At 49.4% G+C, this 13,577-nt stretch overlaps 4 pseudogenes; all 4 read right to left on the reverse strand.

Moving 5' to 3' along the window:
• Positions 1-11,085: 11,085 nt before the first annotated feature.
• On the reverse strand, positions 11,086-11,204 carry LOC143928443 (5S ribosomal RNA; annotated as a pseudogene).
• A 317-nt stretch (positions 11,205-11,521) lies between these two features.
• LOC143928817 (5S ribosomal RNA) lies at positions 11,522-11,640 on the reverse strand (annotated as a pseudogene).
• Positions 11,641-12,046: 406 nt separating this feature from the next.
• Positions 12,047-12,165, reverse strand: LOC143929024 (5S ribosomal RNA; annotated as a pseudogene).
• Positions 12,166-13,356: 1,191 nt separating this feature from the next.
• Positions 13,357-13,475, reverse strand: LOC143928963 (5S ribosomal RNA; annotated as a pseudogene).
• Between the last annotated feature and the right edge of the window lie 102 nt (positions 13,476-13,577).

The raw sequence follows: 13,577 nt of genomic DNA on the forward strand, positions 1-13,577 counted from the left end.
AGTGTACAGAGACAAGCTGACAGTGAGGCCGGGGTATAATGAGAAGCTAGGTGTATAACAGGGTAGCAGACAGGCTAGTTTATATAAAAGCAAAATTGGGTAAAAAGAATACAGGCTGGGAAATAATGAGAGGCAAGATTATACAGAGAGGCTAGGGTACACAGAGAGGCTAGTGTATAGATACAGAAAGGCGGGGTATACCGAGAGACTAGGTGTATAAAAGACAAGCTAGGGACGGACTAGTGTATACAGAGGATCGGCTAGTTGATACAGAGAGGCTAATGTGTACAAAAGACAGGCTAATGTATACAGATAGGCTAGATTATACAGAAGAACGTCCTGGGTATGCAGAGCGCTCAGCTTCAAGGGAAGGCCAACGTGACTTTCTGACAGATCTGACTTTCATCCCCTTGCCCTCTCTGCCCCGGTCATCTGGTGGCAGTTTATGCACTTCCCTGGCCCCCACCCATTTATAATCCTTACCGACCTATCCTTCCGCTGCTCACAGGAACACACTGTATGACTTGTCTAATTAACCAACTTGTACAAGACACCGCTATCCTCCTGTCTGACACCGGTTCCCCTTGGAGGATTTACCCCTCACTGTTTGGGTGGTCCCTGCCTCCACCTGGATGCTCCACATATACCCCGACGACATTGTCGAAGGGGCACCACTTGACAGGCCACGGGGCTGTCATGCCGGTGGCATCTCCCATTGGAAGAAGGGATGATGGCCCCAACCCCTTGGCAGCATGTTCTTTCATGTACAGACCAGGGCGGCTCATCTTCCCTTCTGGAGTCTTGACCTTAGAGGGGGGAGTTGCACTTTGGGGGGTCTGAGTGATACCTAGTGCGCTGTACTGGAAGGGCTTGACATTCCCGCATCTGTGTCCCCTCTCCCTGGTTGCGCCCCTCGTCCCCCCCCCTCTGGCCCCCACCTACTCTTTGCCGACATTGCCTTCTGCAGCTTTCGGGGACACCCTGGATGACTTATTTATTGAGCCTATTGGTACGAGACACTGCTTCCCTCCAGTTTGACTCTGGACCCCCCTGGAGGATTTACCCCTTACTGTTTGGGCGGTCCCAGCCTCCCTCTGGATGCTCTACACAGCCCCTGATGGCGATGCAGGAGAGACACTAATTGGCGGGCCCCAGAACTGCTGCTCGGGTGAAGTCTCCCGTTGGATGGAGGGATGGTGGCCCCAGCCCCTTGCCTACCGGATTCTCCATGCACCGACCAGGGCTGCTCCTCTTTCATCTTGATGTGGTGACCATGGGGGGGATTAGTTGAAACTTATGGGGTCCAGGTGGTTGCTGGTGTGAGTGCGCTAAAGGACTTGACATTTCCGCATGTTTGTCCCCTCTCCCTTGCTGCCCCCCCTTCCCTTCCCCCTTACCTCCTTCCCTTCCCTCCCCCTTTCCCCCCTTCCCCCCCCTCTTTTCCCCCCTTCCCCCCCTCTTTTCCCCCCTTCCCTCCCCCTTTCCCCCCGGAGCGTGGACGGAGGAGAGGGGGTAAGGATAGGACAATCTGCCAAAGGGAGAAATGCATTTGTTCGGGGGCTGCATGTACTTTTGGGGTATGGGACGGGGGGTGGTGGATCCCATTCTGTGATGCCTTTTCTGTTGTGACGGGCTCCCTCGTGCATGCCTACATTTAGGGCGAGCTGAGGAGACCCCTCAGTGCTGACAGTTCTATGCTCTACCTCTGTTTTGATTATACTATTGTTTTTTGGTTTTATGATGTTACTGATTGTCTTTTATTTGCAGACCGGTATCAGACGTGACATTTACCACTGCCGGGACTGGGGGGACTGGGATCCTTGGGCTCCCTCTCCGACCTGTCTACCCACCAACCCAAGTAGGACGGCGCTTTAAACCCAGTGTACATGTGGTAAGCGCTATAGCATAATTGTGGTGTTTTAGTGTACAATTCCTGTACTGATGAGTGCGGACAACCCTTAATTTCCCTCTCCCTCTGGGGTTGAGGTGCCCGGCCTCTTTTTCCCCTTACCTTTTCTTCCATTTTCCCTTCCTTTCTCCCCCTTAGTTCCCGCCATCCATTACCTACCCAATACCTACCTTGGTTCAACTTTCTTTGCTTTTCTCTGATGTCCCCCTTCCCCTCCCCGAGGAGCGATGGCAGACTCAGTCAAGGTCACCTCTCTAAGGAACTAAGGAAAGGTTAAGGGACTGAACTCCTCTGAAAAAAGGTGAATCCTCCTGTGAAAACTGAAGACTTCCTGTACTGATGTGGCCTTTATACAAGAAACACATTTTAAAAATACTAGCCTCCCCTTTCTACGGTCAAGATCCTTCCCTAAGGTCTACCACTCTACTAACCCCTTCTATAAGACCAAGGGAATCTCCATTCTGATCTCTAGCAGGCTCCCCTCAGTTCTCCAGAATTCTCTGGTGGACCCTGGGGGCCGATATCTTTTTCTTAGGGGCCACATTGGGGAGCTCCTTTTTACATTTGCCACTGTGTAAGCTCCCAATGATCACCAAGACACATTCCTCAGAACTACCCTGCACAGATTATGTGACTTTCGGGAGGGCCAGTTGATATTAGGTTGGGACTTTAATGTCCCCTTTTGCCATCGGTTGACACTTCTGCCTCTTGCTCCTCGCTCCTCATTTCCTCTAGAAAGCGGATTACTAAGTGTTTACTGAATGACCAATTAGTTGATGTCTGGTGTCTGCAACACTCCGGGGAAAGGGACTACTCTTTTTGCTCTTCCTCTCACAAATCATACTTGAGGATAGACTTCTTCTTGATTCCACATGACCAACTGCACTTGGTGAGCTCTTCCTCCATCGGCCATATTACTTGGTCCGACCATGCTCCTGTAGCCCTTACCTACACCCTCTCTAGGAACCCCTCACCTAGGTCTCTATTCTGGCACCTTAATGAGAGCCTCCTCCAGATACCGGAAGTTTTAGCAGATGTGACCAGGGAATTGGACCTTTATTTCCAAGAAAACTAAACGCAGGACTGCGACCCTGGGATAATTTGGGAGGCTCACAAGTCAGTACTCCGCAGGGTACTTATCAGGCACGGGGCGCGCATCAAACGAACATGGAAGGAACAGCTTGCTAATCTGTTTTGTGAACTTGCCTCTGTGGAAGCGAAACCTAAACATGCCCCCTCACGGACCTTAGAGATTGAATTGGGGACACTCCGTACCCAGATTACTGACCTACTCCATTATAAAGCGAAAGCGGCACTCCAGTTTTGTCGTAAACTGACGTAGGAGTCAGGGGACAAATGCGGAAAAATCTTAGCCAGGTCGGTAAATGAGTTGAAATCTGCTTCTTACATACCACAGTTGATAGATGAGAATGGCCAGAGGGCCTCTACCCCAACCCAAATAGCCAAAGTCTTTGAAAAATGTTACTCTGATCTCTACAACCTGCCCGATTCAGGGTCCGGACAGGACAATATAGACAGATATGTAACCGGTTCTGGTCTACCAACCCTCTCATCGGAATCACGGGAGTACTTGGAGGACCCAATCACACTGGAAGCAGTCCAGATGGCCGTGGGACCTCCGAAGGTGGGTAAGGTTCTGGGCCCTGACGGATATACCGCACAATACTATAAGACCTTCCTCCCTATTCTTGGCCCGCGCTTGGTGAATTTATTTAATACTCTGAGCTCGAATGGGGATTTTCCTGAGGATACCCTTAGAGCCCACATCTCGTTGATACCTAAGGAGGGCAAAGACCCGGGCCTATGTGGGAGCTACAGACCCATTTCCCTCCTAAATTCGGTCCTAAAACGATTCTCTTAAATCCTCGCCACGTGATTGGCACAGCACTTGCAGTCCCTTATACATATTGACCAGTTAGGTTTTATTCCCACCAGGGAAGATAGGGACAACACCAATAAGGTGCTTACCCTGGTCCATAAAGCAAAGTCATCTGGGACCCCTTGTCTTTTCGTGAGTACTGATGCAGAGAAGGCTTTTGATCGGGTCAAATGGACATTCATGTTCTCGGTCCTTCGCCATATAGGTCTGAGTGAACGGATGCTGGCATGGATAAGTAAGATATACTCACGCCCTTCAGCTCAACTCAAAGCGAATAGGGTGCTCTCATCTCCCCTTGACATCGGGAATGTGACCAGACAGGGTTGCCCCCTGTCGCCCCTATTATTCGCACTGTCATTGGAACCCTTTCTCTCCACAATTCGACAAAACTCAGACATTACGGGACTCCAAATGGGTACTATTGACTGCAAGATATCTGCCTACGTGGATGACATGCTGTTCTCGCTGACGAATCCCAGAGTTTCCTTGCCAAATCTCCTTTGGGAATTCCAGATATACGGGATACTTCTTGAAATCAGAGGCCATGGGGGTCGCAGTCCCCCTGCAAACGTTACTAGACTTGCAGTCCAATTTTCGATTTAAATGGACCCATACAGCACTTCCCTGGCCCCCACCCATTCATAATCCTTACTGACCTTTCCTTCCGCTGCTCACAGGAACACACTGGATGACTTGTCTAATCAACCAACTTGTACAAGACACCACTATCCTCCTGTCTGACACCGGTCCCCTTGGAGGCTTTACCCCTCACTGTTTGGGTGGTCCCTGCCTCCCCCTGGATGCTCCACATATACCCAGACGACATTGTCAGAGGGGCACCACTTGACAGGACACGGGGCTGTAATGCCGGTGGCATCTCCCATTGGAGGAAGGGATGATGGCCCCAACCCCTTGGCAGCAGGTTCTTTCATGTACAGACCAGGGCGGCTCATCTTCCCTTCTGGAGTCTTGACCTTAGAGGGGGGAGTTGCACTTTGGGGGGTCTGAGTGATACCTAGTGCGGTGTACTGGAAGGGCTTGACATTCCCGCGTATGTGTCCCCTCTCCCTGGTTGCGCCCCTTGTTCCCCACCCTCTGGCCCCCACCTACTCTTTGCCGACATTGCCTTCTGCAGCTTTCGGGGACACCCTGGATGACTTATTTATTGAGCCTATTGGTACGAGACACTGCTTCCCTCCAGTTTGACTCTGGACCCCCCTGGAGGATTTACCCCTTACTGTTTGGGCGGTCCCAGCCTCCCTCTGGATGCTCTACACAGCCCCCGATGGCGATGCAGGAGAGACACTAATTGGCGGGCCCTAGAACTGCTGCTCGGGTGAAGTCTCCCGTTGGATGGAGGGATGGTGGCCCCAGCCCCTTGCCTTCCGGATTCTCCATGCACCGACCAGGGCTGCTCCTCTTTCATCTTGATGTGGTGACCATGGAGGGGAGGAGTTGAAACTTATGGGGTCCGGGTGGTTGCTGGTGTGAGTGCGCTAAAGGACTTGACATTTCCACATGTTTGTCCCCTCTCCCTTGCTGCCCCCCTTCCCTCCCCCCTTCCCTCCCTTACCTCCTTCCCTTCCCTCTTCCCCCCCTCTTTTCCCCCCTTCCCTCCCCCTTTTCCCCCGGTGAGTGGAAGGAGGAGAGGGGGTAAGGAGAGGACAATCTGCCAAAGGGAGAAATGCATTTGTTCGGGGGCTGCATGTACTTTTGGGGTATGGGACGGGGGGTGGTGGATCCCATTCTGTGATGCCTTTTCTGTTGTGACGGGCTCCCTCGTGCATGCCTATGTTTAGGGCGAGCTGAGGAGATCCCTCAGTGCTGACAGTTCTATGCTCTACCTCTGTTTTGATTATACTATTGTTTTTTGGTTCTATGATGTTACTGATTGTCTTTTATTTGCATACCGGTATCAGACGTGACATTTACCACTGCCGGGACTGGGGGGACTGGGGGGACTGGGAACCGGGGGCTCCCTCTCCGACCTGTCTACCCACCAACCCCAGTAGGACGGCGCTTTAAACCCAGTGTACATCTGGTAAGCGCTATAGCATAATTGTGCTGTTTTAGTATACAATTCCTGTACTGTTGAGTGCGGACAACCCTTAATTTCCCTCTCCCCCTGGGGTTGAGGTGCCCGGCCTCTTTTTCCCCTTACCTTTCCTTCCATTTGCCCTTTCTTTCTCCCACTTAGTTCCCGCCATCCATTACCTACCCAATACCTACCTTGGTTCAACTTTCTTTGCTTTTCTCGGACGTCCCCCTTCCCCTCCCCGAGGAGCGATGGCAGACTCAGTCAAGGTCACCTCTCTAAACGTTAAGGGACTGAACTCCTCTGAAAAACGGTGGATCCTCCTGTGAGAACTGAAGACTTCCTGTACTGATGTGGCCTTTATACAAGAAACACATTTTAAAAATACTAGCCTCCCCTTTCTACGGTCAAGATCCTTCGCTAAGGTCTACCACTCTACTAACCCCTCCTCTAAGACCAAGATAATCTCCATTCTGATCTCTAGCAGGCTCCCCTCGGTTCTCCAGGATTCTCTGGTGGACCCTGGGGGCCGATATCTTTTTCTTAGGGGCCACATTGGACAGCTCCTTTTTACATTTGCCACTGTGTACGCTCCCAATGATCACCAAGACACATTCCTCAGAACTACCCTGCACAGATTATGTGACTTTCGGGAGAGCCAGTTGATATTAGGTGGGGACTTTAATGTCCCCTTTCGCCATCGGTTGACACTTCTGCCTCTTGCTCCTCGCTCCTCATTTCCTCTAGAAAGCGGATTACTAAGTGTTTACTGAATGACCAATTAGTTGATGTCTGGTGTCTGCAACACTCCGGATAAAGGGACTACTCTTTTTGCTCTTCCCCTCACAAATCATACTTGAGGATAGACTTCTTCTTGATTCCACATGACCAACTGCACTTGGTGAGCTCTTCCTCCATCGGCCATATTACTTGGTCCAACCACGCTCCTGTAGCCCTTACCTACACCCTCTCTAGGAACCCCTCACCTAGGTCTCTATTCTGGCACCTTAATGAGAGCCTCCTCCAGATACCGGAAGTTTTAGCAGATGTGACCAGGGAATTGGACCTTTATTTCCAAGAAAACTAAACGCAGGACTGCTACCCGGGGATAATTTGGGAGGCTCACAAGTCAGTACTCCGCAGGGTACTTATCAGGCACGGGGCACGCATCAAACGAACACGGAAGGAACAGCTTGCTAATCTGTTTTGTGAACTTGCCTCTGTGGAAGCAAAACATAAACATGCCCCCTCACGGACCTTAGAGATTGAATTGGGGACACTCCGTACCCAGATTACTGACCTACTCCATTATAAAGCGAAAGCGGCACTCCAGTTTTGTCGTAAACTGACGTAGGAGTCAGGGGACAAATGCTGAAAAATCTTAGCCAGGTCGGTAAATGAGTTGAAATCTGCCTCTTACATACCACAGTTGATAGATGAGAATGGCCAGAGGGCCTCTACCCCAACTCAAATAGCCAAAGTCTTTGAAAAATGTTACTCTGATCTCTACAACCTGCCCGATTCAGGGTCCGGACAGGACAATATAGACAGATATGAAACCGGTTCTGGTCTACCAACCCTCTCATCGGAATCACAGGAGTACTTGGAGGACCCGATCACACTGGAAGAAGTCCAGATGGCCGTGGGACCTCCGAAGGTGGGTAAGGCTCTGGGCCCTGACGGATATACCGCACAATACTATAAGACCTTCCTCCCTATTCTCGGCCCGCGCTTGGTGAATTTATTTAATACTCTGAGCTCGAATGGGGATTTTCCTGAGGATACCCTTAGAGCCCACATCTCGTTGATACCTAAGGAGGGCAAAGACCCGGGCCTATGTGGGAGCTACAGACCCATTTCCCTCCTAAATTCGGTCCTAAAACGATTCTCTAAAATCCTCGCCACGTGATTGGCACAGCACTTGCAGTCCCTTATACATATTGACCAGTTAGGTTTTATTCCCACCAGGGAAGATAGGGACAACACCATTAAGGTGCTTACCCTGGTCCATAAAGCAAAGTCATCTGAGACCCCTTGTCTTTTCGTGAGTACAGATGCCGAGAAGGCTTTTGATCGGGTCAAATGGACATTCATGTTCTCGGTCCTTCGCCATATAGGTCTGAGTGAACGGATGCTGGCATGGATAAGTAAGATATACTCACGCCCTTCAGCTCAACTCAAAGCGAATGGGGTGCTCTCATCTCCCCTTGACATCGGGAATGTGACTCCTCTATTATTCGCACTGTCATTGGAACCCTTTCTCTCCACAATTCGACAAAACTCAGACATAACGGGACTCCAAATGGGTACTATTGACTGCAAGATATCTGCCTACGTGGATGACATGCTGTTCTCGCTGACGAATCCCAGAGTTTCCTTGCCAAATCTCCTTCGGGAATTCCAGATATACGGGATACTTCTTGAAATCAGAGGCCATGGGGGTCGCAGTCCCCCCGCAAACGTTACTAGACTTGCAGTCCAATTTTCGATTTAAATGGACCCATACAGCACTTCCCTGGCCCCCACCCATTCATAATCCTTACCAACCTTTCCTTCCGCTGCTCACAGAAACACACTGGATGACTTGTCTAATTAACCAAATTGTAAAAGACACCGCTATCCTCCTGTCTGGCACCGGTCCCCTTGGAGGCTTTACCCCTCACTGTTTGGGTGGTCTCTGCCTCCCCCTGGATGCTCCACATATACCCAGACGACATTGTCAGAGGGGCACCACTTGACAGGACACGGGGCTGTCATGCCGGTGGCATCTCCCATTGGAGGAAGGGATGATGGTCGGTAAATGAGTTGAAATCTGCCTCTTACATACCACAGTTGATAGATGAGAATGGCCAGAGGGCCTCTACCCCAACTCAAATAGCCAAAGTCTTTGAAAAATGTTACTCTGATCTCTACAACCTGCCCGATTCAGGGTCCGGACAGGACAATATAGACAGATATGAAACCGGTTCTGGTCTACCAACCCTCTCATCGGAATCACGGGAGTACTTGGAGGACCCGATCACACTGGAAGAAGTCCAGGGACCTCCGAAGGTGGGTAAGGCTCCGGGCCCTGACGGATATACCGCACAATACTATAAGAACTTATTCTATTCTCGGCCCGCGCTTGGTGAATTTATTTAATACTCTGAGTTTGAATGGGGATTTTCCTGAGGATAACCTTAGAGCCCACATCTCGTTGATACCTAAGGAGGGCAAAGACCCGGGCCTATGTGGGAGCTACAGACCCATTTCCCTCCTAAATTCGGTCCTAAAACGATTCTCTAAAATCCTCGCCACGTGATTGGCACAGCACTTGCAGTCCCTTATACATATTGACCACTTAGGTTTTATTCCCACCAGGGAAGATAGGGATAACACCATTAAGGTGCTTACCCTGGTCCATAAAGCAAAGTCATCTGGGACCCCTTGTCTTTTCGTGAGTACTGATGCCGAGAAGGCTTTTGATCGGGTCAAATGGACATTCATGTTCTCGGTCCTTCGCCATATAGGTCTGAGTGAACGGATGCTGGCATGGATAAGTAAGATATACTCACGCCCTTCAGCTCAACTCAAAGCGAATGGGGTGCTCTCATCTCCCCTTGACATCGGGAATGGGACCAGACAGGGTTGCCCCCTGTCGCCCCTATTATTCGCACTGTCATTGGAACCCTTTCTCTCCACAATTCGACAAAACTCAGACATAACGGGACTCCAAATGGGTACTATTGAGTGCAAGATATCTGCCTACGTGGATGACATGCTGTTCTCGTTGAAGAATCCCAGAGTTTCCTTGCCAAATCTCCTTCGGGAATTCCAGATATACGGGATACTTCTTGAAATCAGAGGCCATGGGGGTCGCAGTCCCCCCGCAAACGTTACTAGACTTGCAGTCCAATTTTCGATTTAAATGGACCCATACAGCCCTTAAGTACTTAGGTACTTACATTCCACCGGACATCGCGCGTACGTTTATGTTGAACTTTCCCCCACCCCTTGTCACTAAGATCTGCAGTTTGCTTCACGGGTGGCATTCTGGCCTCCATTCCTGGTTCAGGAGATGCAATCTCATTAAAATGAACATACTCCCTAAATGTACCTATCTTTTCCAAGCTCTCCTGATCCAGAGTCCAGTGCCGTTTTTTAAGCAAGCTCAATTCCTGCTCACTCAATTTAACTGGGCCCACAAAAATTCAGACTTAAGTGGTCACAGCTGACATTGTCTAAACAACAGGGAGGGTTGGTTCTCCCTGACTTGCGATGCTACTACCTGGCCTCCCATCTGGGGTGTGTATTGGACTGGAATGGAAACAAACTTTCTAAGCTCTGGGTGCAACTAGGACAATCTCACTCCCGAATTCCGCTAAGAAGTGCCATGTGGTGCTATAAGGATTTACCCACAGAATTGACGTCACATCCCACTATAGGGGCTTCATTGAAAGTCAGTCACCTGATCGCTACCCAAAACACACTCACGTCTTTGACTTCCCCCCTATTCCCTATACGTGACCATCCGAACTTTGAACCGGGGACCCACTTAGAAATTCCAACCTAGACCATGCGTCTAAATTCGTCATTGATGGAAAATGGCCTTCTTTCTGAACCCTAACAGATCCGACAGGGCTTTTCCAACTGCCTTTTTGGAGAGCGGCGCAACAACATAATTTTCTCCATTCCATCCCCAATACTCAAACTTTCACCCGCCCTCAGACGGAGTTTGAGACTCTATGCAGGAGCGAAGGCCCTTTGGTCCACATTCTCTCTCAAACAGATCACCCACACTTAACCTGTCTGTCCAACTGGGAAAAGGACCTTGATTGCTCGTTTTCCCCAGCACAGAGACAACGCATTATCACTTTGGCTCTCAAAACCTCGCTGTGCACAAAGATACAGGAGACAAATTTTAAACTTCTCATCAGGTGGTATTTGACACTATCAAAGCTGCATAAATAATTCCCCTCTTCCTCGAACATATGCTGGAGGTGTGGAGAAGAAGAGGGCACATTGCTCCACATTTTTTGGTCCTGCCCCAGCTTGGTGGACTTCTGGACAGAGATCCGATGCATAACACAAAAATTCTTGTACTTTATCCGTGCCTTGAATCATTATGATTGATGGAAGGCAGACTCACATTTGCGAATATACCTGTATCAAGTATTGTTCAGCTGCTTTTTGCTCTGTATTTCTCTGTTGCATTATGTACTCGGGGGACCGTCATTCCCTGTTTGTAGAAAAAAAAAAAGAAGCCTACGACACCTGGTATTCCCAGGCGGTCTCCCATCCAGGCATTAACCAGGCCCGGCCCTGCTTAGCCTACAAGATCAGATGAGATGGAACAGATTCAGGGTGATGTGGCCATAGCCAATATCTTCAGGCACTCTCAACTCTCTTGAAAAATGCCAAGATGGTCACCTTGGGAACAAGCAGAAAAAAATAGGTCAACGGCAACAACATAACAAGAAGACTACGGCATCTGGAAATCCCAGGTGGTCTCCCATCCAGGGATTAAACTGGTCCCAACCTTGCTTAGCCTCTGAGATCAGATGAGATTGGGCTCTTTCAGGGTGATGTGGCCGTAGGAGATTTCTTCAGGCACTCTCAACCCTCTTGACTAATGCCAAGATGGTCACTTTGGGAAAAAAACAAAAAAAAACAAGTTAACGCCAACAACATAAGAAGAAGTCTACAGCACCTAGTATTCCCAGGTGGTCTCCCATCCAGGTATTAACAAGGCCCGACCCTGTTTAGTCTCTGAGATCAGACGAGATCTGGTGCTTTCAGGGTTATGTGGCCATAGGCAAGCTCTTCAGGCACTCTCAACCCTCTTGACAAACACCAAGATGGTCACCTTGGTAAACAAACAAAACAAAAACAAGTCAACGCCAACAACATAAAAAGTATTCCCAGGTGGTCTCCAATCCAGGTACTAGCAAGGCCCAACCTTGCGAAAAAAGACAGATCAATGTCAACAACATAAAAAGAAGAATACGGCACCTGGTATTCCAACGCCATCTCCCATACAGGTACTAACTAGGCCCAACCCTTCTTAGCCTCAGAGATGAGAAGAGATAGGGCTCTTTCAGGGTGATGCTGCTGTAAGCGATCTCTTTGGGCACTTTAAACCCTCTTGACAAATGCCAAGATGGTCACCTTGGGAAACAAGCGAAAAAAAAAAAAACGAATCAACGCCAACAACATAAAAAGAAGCTTACAATAACTGGTATTCCCAGGTGGTCTCCCATCCAGGTACTAACCAGGCCTGACTCTTCTTAGCCTCCAAGATCAGACAAGATTGGGTGCTTTCAGTGTGATGTGGCCATAGGCAATCTCTTCAGGCACTCTCAACCCTCTTGACAAACACCAAGATGGTGACCTTGGGAAACAAGCTAAAAAAAAACAGGTCAACGCCAACAACATAAAAAGAAGCCTACGACACCTGGTATTCCCAGGCGGTCTCCCATCCACGTACTAACAAGGCCAGACTCTTCTTAGCCTCCAACATCAAACGAGATCAGGTGCTTTCAGGGTGATGTGCCCGTAGGCAATCCCTTCAGGCACTTTCAACCCTCTTGACAAACGCCAAGATGGTCACCTTGGGAAACAAGCAAAAAAAAACTAAGTCAATGCCAACAACTTAAAAAAAAAGCATATGGCATTGAGAAATCCCAGGCGGTCTCCCATCCAGGTACTAACCAGGTCCCAACCCTGCTTAGCCTCTGAGATCAAATGAGATTGGGCTCTTTCAGGGTGATGCGGCCATAGTAGATTTTTTCAGGCACGCTCAACCCTCTTGACAAACGCCAAGATGGTCACCTTGGGAAGCAAACAAAAAATCAAGTCAATGCCAACAACATAAAAAGAAGCCTACAGCACCTAGTATTCCCAGGCGGTCTCCCATCCAGGTATTAACAAGGCACGACCCTTTCTAGCCTCTGAGATCAGAGGAGATTGGGTGCTTTCAGGGTGATGTGCCCATGGGCAATCTCTTTGGGCACTCTCATCCCTCTTGAAAAATGGCAAGATAGTCACCCTGGGAAACAAGCGGAAAAAAACAGGTCAACGCCAACAACATGAAAAGAAGAATACGGCACCTGGTATTCCAAGGCCATCTCCCATTCAAGTACTAACTAGGCCCAACCCTTCTTAGCCTCCGAGATCAGAAGAGATAGGGTGCTTTCAGGGTGATGCTGCTGTAAGCGATCTCTTTAAGCACTCTCTACCCTCTTGACAAATGCCAAGATGATCACTTTGGGAAACAAGCGAAAAAAAACAGGTCAACACCAACAACATAAAAAGAAGCCTGCGGCATCTGGAAAACGCAGGTGGTCTCCCATCCACGTACAAACCAGGCCCAACCCTGCTTAGCCTCTGAGACCAGATGAGATTGGGCGCTTTCAGGGTGTTGTGCCCGTAGGCAATTTCTTTGTGCACTCTCAACCCTCTTGACAAATGCCAAGATGGTCACCTTGGGAAAAAAGGGAAAAAAAACAGGTCAACGCCGACAACATAATGAGAAGCCTACAGCACCTGGTATTCCCAGGCTTTCTCCCATCCAGGTACTAACCAGGCCCATCGCTGCTTAGCCCCCGAGATCAGATGAGATTGGGCTCTCTCAGGGTGATTTGGCCGTAGGCATTCTCTTTGGGCACTCTGAAGCCTCTTGACAAAGGCCAAGATGCTCACCTTGGGAAACAAGCTAAAAAAAAACAGGTCAAAGCCAACAACATAAAAAGAAG

This window comes from Lithobates pipiens, unplaced genomic scaffold (genome assembly GCF_037356315.1).
Source record: "Lithobates pipiens isolate NorthernLeopardFrog02 unplaced genomic scaffold, aLitPip1_a1.2 Scaffold_23, whole genome shotgun sequence".
Lineage (NCBI taxonomy): Eukaryota > Metazoa > Chordata > Amphibia > Anura > Ranidae > Lithobates > Lithobates pipiens.